We start from the raw sequence: 10,078 nt of genomic DNA on the forward strand, positions 1-10,078 counted from the left end.
GATAAAAAAAATTGATGTCGTGTTGCCCTAATTAATTCAGGTATTAGCATAAGCATCGGTGTACTTGTTCTTCTGGCGATCAGCTATGCCTCGTACAAGGTGATCAACGAAGCAATAGCCAGGAGACGCAGAATGAGATATTTTAAACGGAATGGGGGCCAACTACTAGAACAACAAGAAAAATCCGACCCATCCTCAGTTGGCAAAACTATGCTTTTCTCTTTACGTGAATTAGAGAAAGCCACTGACTGCTTCAGTGAGAAGAGAATTCTTGGTGTGGGAGGCCAAGGTACAGTTTACAAAGGGATGCTACTTGATGGAAGAACCGTAGCCGTTAAGAAATCAGAAAGAGTTGTTGAAAGCCAACAAGAAAAATTAATCAATAAACAATTTATCAATGAGGTGGTGATTTTATCCCAAGTCATTCATCCGAATGTGGTCAAGCTATTGGGATGCTGCCTGGAGACCAAGGTTCCTTTACTTGTTTCGGAATTCGTTTCAAATGGAACCTTATACGACCGCATTCACAAAGAAGCCAATGAATTTCCACTTTCATTGAAAATGAGAATACAAATCGCTACTGAAGTTGCAAGAGCACTTGCGCACTTGCATTCAGGATCAGGAACGCCCATCCCGATATACCACAGAGATGTTAAAACCAGCAATATACTTTTAGATGATAATAACATGGCCAAAATTTCCGACTTTGGAACCTCAAGGAATATATCACCGGATAAGACTCATTTGACGACTATGGTCATTGGTACCGTTGGCTACCTTGACCTAGAGTACTTGCAAACCGAGCACTTTAATGAAAAGTGTGATGTATACAGCTTCGGAGTTGTTTTGGTTGAACTCTTAACCGGGAAAAACCAATGTTCCAAACTACATCCGGTCAAAAAACGTAGTTGGCTACGCACTTCATTTCAACTATGGAAGAAGGATGTGTGATCTCGATTTTTGATAAAATGGTCATTAACGAGGGTACTACGGATGAACTATTGGAACTAGCTAACCTTGCTATGTGATGCTTGTGCATAAAGGGGAAAGATAGGCCCACAATGATGGAAGTTGAACACGAATTAGAATCCATAAGGACATCACACTTTCCATCTACGGTTCAAGCTAATATAGACGACGTGATGGGCAAGGGCAAGCAGGTATTAACGATGCCAACTACTGCTGAATCATCATCAACACCATTCAAGAGTTTTAATGAACCCAGTACTAGTCAATGATCGATACCAAAAGATTTATCGTTAGTCATATTTAATCATTTGTATTATCGTATCCTATGAACACAATCTCGGGTATAACAAATATTTTATTTTGATAATTGTCTAACGGATTTAATATCGTGATATAAGTAGTAGGAGATTATTAAGGTTCGAGTGTGAATGCATAGTAAGAGTTACCAGTATATATAGTACCCTTGAAATATATTTTAAATGGACAAAAAATAGATTATTATTTAAGGGAAACTGAATTAATTTGAAAACGCAAAATAGCAAAATAACAAGAAAAATCCAAAATACTTTTCTTAATTATTATTTTTGGAATTTTAATTACCTAAAAAATAATAAAATAAAATTTCCGTTTTTTTTTAAATACGTAAAATATTCTAATAGAATATTACACTTTAAATATTTTAATATGATTTTTAGAATATTAGAATATTCTACTAGATTTGTCAGATATATATAATATTCTAATATTCTGTTAGAATACGTAAAAAATATATTTATTATTATTATTTTTTTTGGAAAATATAAATTTCGAAAATTATATTTGAAAAAAAAAATTAAAAATTTTCAATTATTTTGCATTTTAAAAATGTTATTTTATCTACCGAATGACTGTCACGGATTACGTCTCACGGTCTCACAAAATTAGGCCGTCTAACCCTATATATATATATATATATATATATATATATATATATATATATATATATATATATATATATATATATATATATATATATATATATATATATATATATATGTTCAGGTTCATTTGAGACCATTCTAATTTTGTGAGACAGTGAGACCAAATCTAAAAATAATTTTAAAATGCAAAATAAATGGAAAATTCTAAAAATTCTTTTTTTTTTAAATATTATTTTCAGGATTTGAATTAACTAAAAAAAATTTTAAAAAAAATTAAAAATAAAAAATAAAATAAAGAAAATTCAGTTTTTTTTTTGAAAAATAACTGAAATATTCTAATTGGAATATTACACTGGTATATTCTAAAAAATAATTTTAAAATGCAGAATAAATGAAAAAATCTAACAATTCTTTTTTTAAATATTATTTTCAGAACTTGAATTAACTAAAAAAAATAAAAATAAATAAAAATAAATTCCTTTTTTTTTAAAAAAAATAAGTGAAATATTCTAATAGAATATTACACTGACATATTCTAAAAAATATTTTAAAATGCAAAATTATTGGAAAAATCCAAATATTCTTTTTTTAAATATTATTTTCGGAACTTGAATTAACTTAAAAAAAATTAAAAAAATAAAAAATAAATAAAAAAAATGCGTCTCACGGTCTCACAAAATTAAGCCGTCTCACATAAAACTAACCCTATATATATATATATATATATATATATATATATATATATATATATATATATATATATATATATATATATATATATATATATATATATATATATATATTCTTTTTTTAAATATTATTTTCGGAACTTGAATTAACTTAAAAAAAATTAAAAAAAAAAAATTAAAAAAAAATGCGTCTCACGGTTTCACAAAATTAAGCCGTCTCACATAAAACTAACCCTATATATATATATATATATATATATATATATATATATATATATATATATATATATATATATATATATATATATATATAAAATTTGATTCATATAAGTCCCCAAGCGCATCGGTTGATTAGAACATGTCTATCAATTCATCCCTGCTTGTACAACGAGTCAAGTAGTTGCATGCGATGGAATTGAACACTTTGAAAAATTATATATTAAATTATTAATATAAACTATTTGACGAATAATTAGTGTTGTATTATTATGAACTTTGTTGTGATATTATTCATTAAATTTTCTTAAATTTATCTATTTAACAATATATGGTTTCCGGTTAATCCTCGCCTAACTGATTGATCATTTAACCTTAGTCCACAGAGTAGCTAATGTCGAGCGTATTTCACAACGTGTGTGTGTATATATATATATATATATATATATATATATATATATATATATATATATATATATATATATATATAGTGAAAACATAAATATTTTGCGAAAATATGAAAACAAATTTTATCTGATAAAAATCAAACACATGTATTTTAGAAATTAAATTTATTAGCAATAAATAAAAGATAATAAGTTTACATTGGAGGGTGTTATCGTAATATAGATTTAAAGGGTTGTTTTTAGCAATCGTTTCTCTTTTTTTTCACGTCTTTAACCACTTTTAAATTCATGTTTTCATAATAAAATTGTCGAAAAAACATGTTTGGCTAATATGAAACAATTTCTCATATATCATAGATTATTCTCATGTATTCTAAAGTTTGGATGAATTCTTGTCCAAAATATAAGGTTGAGGTGACATAATCTGATAAGTTTTCCTTGTTTTCGCGTTTTCGCAAATTATTTACATTTTCGTATGAGATCGCCCGGTATATATATATACATACATATACATATATATATACATACATACATATATATATATATATATATATATATATATATATATATATATATATATATATATATAAAACTAGGTTCAAATGTTTTTAGCAACTGTTGTGTACTTATAAAAACCAATGAGAATTAAGGAAATAATTAAATCCCTAATAAATAATAAAAGGGTATAAGAGTAATCTACACTATAATTCATTATGGTAAAAGAATACAAAATCAATCAATATCCCACTAATTTAGGTTATCAGTTTCATATAACACCACCACCGATTCCCCCTACTTCTTTAAAAATCATTGTTCTCTCTTCACAGACCTAGAAACCCTTATCCTCTCCTTATTTCGACACCACCAGAGCAGTAGCACCAACCCATAACACCGTAGAACCACCAACTTTTTGGATTGGATAAGAGAACGGGTGGAGCTGGACCCTTTCGTCGGCGATGGCACCGACAACCGACGTTTCTACAACTTTCGATCTAGTCCCGACGGTATATCAAACAGAGACGTTCGCCAGGGACATGATGATCTCCTGGTTCCTGTAGTACCTGGTTCCCAGTACGTATTTCTTGTAATTTAAAATTCATAATTCTTCCATTTTTTCCTTGGACTCGGCGAGTTGAAGGACCAACTCGCCGAGTAGGAACAGGATGAGATGCGGGTTCTGAGCCTTGGACTCGGCGAGTTGGTTCCCCGACTCAGCGAGTAGGACCTGTTTGGGCAAAAACCCTAACCCGAGTATTGTCACCCTATTTAAGCACACTAACTCCGCCCTTTGCCCTTAACACTTCCAGAGAGCTATAGTGAGAGTCCCTAGTCCCCCATATTGTTCTTGTGAGTGAGTTCTTGCTTGGTGAAGGAAATTAAAGCTTAGAAGAAGAAAAGAGGAGATTGAAGAGTGCAAGAGAGGGAGTAGATCCGAAATCTACACTGGGAGAAGCTTCCATTCAGGTAGTAAAGTTTCTACCTTGATCTTTAGTTCATTAGATCCCATTTTGTCGCAATTTGGTGGTTTTCAAGCCCTAAAACACCAAACTCCATGTGTTTGTGCTTAATGATCTGAAAGGACTTCAGATCTAGACATCATGGACGTGTGAGAAGCATAAAGTTGTTGTGGTTGAAGTGATTGAAGTCCCCATTGAGTGTATGACCTCTTAGAGAGCATGGAATTGCATTTTTGAGCTTATAGGGCCATGCATGCACGTAAAGTTTGCAACTTTACGTGTTAAGCATGCCCTAGGACCATAGATCTGTGGTTTTGAAGCGTTGCATGTCTCAGATTTGGCATATATGGGAAATGGGTCAAGGGACTCGGTGAGTTCTATGAAGATGGCCTTAGACTCGGCGAGTCCTATGAAGATTGCCTGGTACTCGACGAGTTGTTCTTCAAACTCGGCGAGTTGTATGAACTGTTAACTGAGTACGAAGGGTTTAAGTGTTGGAAGTCCAACCCTTAGTGTTTGCACGTAGAATGAGCAATCTAACGTGTTACGATAGTCCCAGAAACCCAAATTCTCATTAAGGATGTTCGGATGAGGATCTGGAAGCGACTGGGAAGTTTGCTCGCATGGACTCGGCGAGTCTGATCGCGAGCCGGTTCTATCGTCCCAAGTAATGAGTTAAGGGCGAATAAGTGAGTGGGAAAAAGGGGCTTATAGAGTGGGACCGGATTAGTGGGAGAAGGACTCGGTGAGTCGGTGCCATGACTCGGCGAGTCCAGTCAACTGGAAGTTGACCTTGACCAAGGAGTTGACCTTGGACCAAGGGTGGGTCAGTCATCTGACCTAAGGGTGTGTATGAGAGGGAAATCTATGTGTATGATTTATAGCTGGAGGATTTCCGATTCGGCAGTCAGGCACTTAGCAAACAGACTTCAGCAGCTACTTTCGAGGTGAGTTACCTTCCAGTAGCGGTGGGTCTACGGCCACAATGTCGGCCCACCAGTAGGAGTTGTATGTTAGATGATTGTCTCTATAATATTCATCTAAGGTTGCTACTACATGTGATGTGTTTATGTGCTAGTATGATATGATGCTATGTGCTAGTGACAGTAGGGGGAGATAGTCCCCAGATTACCGGTCGATAGGGCCGAAGGGGCGGTCATGCCTAGCCATGCTAGATAGATTATGTGATATGTGTTATGTGATAGTAGTAGGGGGTAAAATAGTCCCCAGCTTCCGGTCGAGAGGACCGAAGGGGAGACCAGCACCCATATATGCTAGTCAGTATCCGGTCTAGAGGACCGAAGGGGAGGCCAGCACCCAGATATGCTAGTCAGTATCCGGTCGAGAGGACCGAAGGGGTAGGTCGGGCACCCAAATATGTCTGACAATATATGTATGTTATGTGGTTATATGGTATGTGGTACAGTGGGGGAACTCACTAAGCTTCGTGCTTATGGTTTTCAGTTGTTGTTTCAGGTACCTCTTTTGTCAAGGGGAAAGAGCTGGCACGGTAGCGGCGCATCACACACACTCTTTTGATTTCCGCACCAAGAGTCATTCTGGGATTTTGTACTCTGACATTTTCATGTTTTATGTTTTTGTCTATGGCCACGAGACATGTTTTATTAAATATTATTATCGTATGATGTTTTGTTACAAATGCTTTTCCAAATATCTTACTTAAAAATGAATTTTTTGGCCCGTATTTTTTGGATGTTACAAGTTGGTATCAAAGCCCTGGTTTGAGGGATTCGGACACACCTTCGGGGGTGTATGAACTAAAATCAAGGGATTAAAAGATTTTGAAAGAGAAAATGTTTTCTAAGAGGTTAACTAAAGAGTTTTAACAAGGAACAAAGTATGTGATGTGCGCGACCGGCCGAGATCAAGTAAGTATTCCCCAAAGTACCCATACAAGCTTATGTTATGTTTATCAGTTTCAGTAGAACATCATGCTAGAATAGGACTAAGGATCTAGGAGTGATGCCTTATGTGCCTGCTTTATATGCTTCATTGTATGAAAATTACATGATAGAATTGAGTACACAGTAGAAGGATAGCCTGTTTAGGTTATGCCTGATAGTATGAGTTTAGCACTGTATGCTAGTTCAGTTTCTCTCTATGAGAGCGGAGTTGCTTGAGATTGTTTCCTTTGTCTGAGTGTTGCTTGCTTTGTGCTTCGTGGGACTCTGAGTGATGGGAGTTAGCCATTAGGTGAATACGTCACGTCACATGTGATCAGGGTTGAATAATCTTAGAGTGCTGGATTTGGCCCTATTGCGCAACTGTTGTTTGAGTCTAACCGTTGTAGGGATGAGTCTGTTACTCGAAGGATTATCTGAGCCTCATCACATGTGATGGTATTCAGGTAATGGCTAATTGGCATTACAAGGAGGCCTTCAGCAGCTGAGGACCGGGACGGGTGGAGTTAGAGATTTCCCTAGGGCAAGCCTAGGATGAGTATAGCAGTGATCAAAAGTAGTGAAAGGGATATGGTGGAGTGGAGGCTGTCCTTGAAGAAGGTACAGATAGATGTGGAAGGTAGTATGGGCCCGTACTACAGAAAGCATAGGATCCGTACCCGAACCAAGGAAGGCCAAGATAAGACCAGGGAACTTGTAGTAGATGTGATCCCTCAAGAAGTATTAGTATCACTAACGAATGTTGTATATGTATTGTAGAATGGTGGTACTATAATCGAGGCTGATAGTTGGCAGTTCAGGTTCGAGATCAGGTTCCAAGCCAATAGATGAGGGACTATGTGAGTTCATAACGTCAGAGATCACCATGGGTATCATGGAGTCGACCCCCATTATCTTCGTGTCGATCAAGGAAGGGATAATTGAGTTGATGGAGGATTGCCTCTGTAACACCCCGAGATTCAGGTGCATATCTTTTACCCTTACTCTTTATCAATTAGTGATGATTAGCCCTTGTGTGGAGAAAACTTAGCAAGTGAGTACGCTGGGCGTACCAAAGGGGTACGCTGTGCGTACTCGTGTGCTTAGTTTGGACGCGAAGTCGCCAAGGTACGCTGGGCGTACCCAGAGTTACGTCGGGCGTACCCGGCCTAGGTGCAAAACCCTAATCCGTCTTGTGCACTATTTAAAGGGTGCTAAGGCTCATTTCTCAGCCTCCATATCAGTGAGTGAAACCCTAAAAGAGAGCTTCCTATCGTCCTTAGTGTGTGTGAGTGTTATTAGAACTAATTGTGCTTTGGTGGTTTAGTGAAGAAGAAAGAAAGGAGCTCTTGGAAGCTAAAGCTTGAGGTGCCATTTTGGATCTGAGATCTACAGAGCAAGGGGCTACACTTAGAGGTATAAAGTTCAAAACTTTCCTCTTCTTTTGATTTGTTGTTGCATGTGCCATTTCTAGGGCTAAAAACCCAAAAGATGGAGACTTTATGAGTGTAAAGTGCTCCATGGTCCGAGATCTGTCACCATTCAGTGCTATTAGTGATTTAGTGCCATAAAGTTTCCATCTTTAGTGTTAGTTTGAGGTCATGCTTGAGTAATAAGCTCTCTAGGGTTAGAGGATGGAATATTATGGGAGTTGGTGGCTTATTCAGTAATGCAAAGGCATACAGTCATCAACTTTATGGATTAAGAGGCTTAGATGTGGTCAGATCTAGAAATTGGACGTGAGTCTTAACTGTTTAAGACCTCAAGAGCTAAAGGGCTAAAGCTGGGGAGTACGTCGGGCGCGTACTGGGTGGCGTTCCCCGTTTCTGAGATGCAATCGGGTACGCTCAACGTACACATCTGGTACATGCAGCGTAACCCGGAAAGTTGACTTTGGGTTGACTTTTAAGGTATGGTCTATTGTGGGGCCTTTTGAGTTATGAAAGGGGTAAAATGGTCTTTTACCCTTCTAAGAGTGTCATAAGAGGACATAGTCTAGCCTTCGAGAGTTATAATATTTAAGGTATTTATTTATATGATTAGGCGGAGGCGAGACCAGCGTTACTGAGTCAGAGATTTACCGAGATACCCGAGGTGAGTCTCGTCACTATACTTTACCTAGTGTGGTAACATAGTTATGTGATAGAGTATTTTAGAGTTATATGCCAGTGTAATTGCATGTTATTTATGTGTTATGATTTATTGTGATATGTGTTATGCATGATTCAGAGTTACAGAGTTAGGACCTTCGGGTCCACAGAGTTAGGGCCAGAAGGCCCATAGAAAGTTGGGGCTGGAGGGCCCCACTGAGACATATTGAACTAAGGGTCAACAGAGTTACAACCTCGAGTGGCTATTATGTGTTAGAGTGGTATTTTGGGGAACTCACTAAGCATTTATGCTTACAGTGTTATGTGTTATGTGTTTCAGGTACTAGTGATGATCGCAGGAAGGCGCCGACTTGATTCGTACACACGCACACCGAAGTTTATGTATTTTGATCTTGGGTTTTGTACTGATACAATGTTGACACAATGTTTTATTTATGATTACAAATGATATTTTATGGTTTTTCAAAAGTGAAAAATTGTTCAAATTTCTACGGTGTGACAAGTTGGTGTTCGAGCCTTGGTTTGAGGATTCGGATACATCTTCGGGGGTATCTAGACTCAAACTGGGGATTTGAGGAAATTTTTAATAAAAATAATAATAATAATAAAATAATATTTTTGAAAAAGAGTAAAAAGAGTCTTGAGACAAACAGAGCAGAGCCGAGTGTACGATCAGCTAGCGCCTGAACGGTGATTTCCCAATATACCCTCATAATAAGTGATTATCAGATATGTTGTGTTATGCTATATGATGAGTTATGATATGCATGATAGATTAGACTAGGTATTCTTATTAGGACTAGAGTGGCCTGATATATGATGCCTTAGTCTAGGGGTTTTGCTGCTAGTGATGCTTAAGAGTGATTTAGATAGCAGCGAGGTGCTTTTGAGAGATTTGCTAGTGAGTAGCACATGATAGAGAGAGTAGAGTACTTGGGATTTGGGACTCAATTAGGAGGACTAAGGATGAATGCCGATGCGGTATGGACGGTAGTATTGGGCCCGTACTACTGAAGATACCGGGTTGGTGCGCAGTCCAAGTAAAAAACCTTAGAGCACTAAGGAACAAGTAGGGTGGAGTTATCGAGTGTGATTATACTTGAAGGGGTCTCTAATATTCTTATGTTGTATTTCAGAAGGAGACCATGTTTGGGACATCTCACACACTAGAGAGTAGTAGCACGAGCGAGGCTGAGATCCGTAGGATCATTCAGGAGGAGGTGGCTGCGGCCATCAGGGCAGAGATACCAGAGATGTTTGGGTCTATCAAGACCACTCTGATTGAGACATTTGATGAGGGATACACTGCTCTTTCTGAGGCTGCGGTTGCTGCGGCCACTGCAGCTATAGTCGCGACGAGACCGCAGGGTGGTGATCTGTTGCTGTTCTGGGAATTCAACAACACGAA

The 10,078-nt window shown here is 37.0% G+C and overlaps 1 pseudogene; it reads left to right on the forward strand.

Moving 5' to 3' along the window:
- Window positions 1-908, forward strand: LOC145029886 (wall-associated receptor kinase-like 2 pseudogene; annotated as a pseudogene).
- Window positions 909-10,078: the final 9,170 nt, after the last annotated feature.

This window comes from Lactuca saligna, chromosome 2, assembly GCF_052625555.1.
Source record: "Lactuca saligna cultivar CGN05327 chromosome 2, ASM5262555v1, whole genome shotgun sequence".
Lineage (NCBI taxonomy): Eukaryota > Viridiplantae > Streptophyta > Magnoliopsida > Asterales > Asteraceae > Lactuca > Lactuca saligna.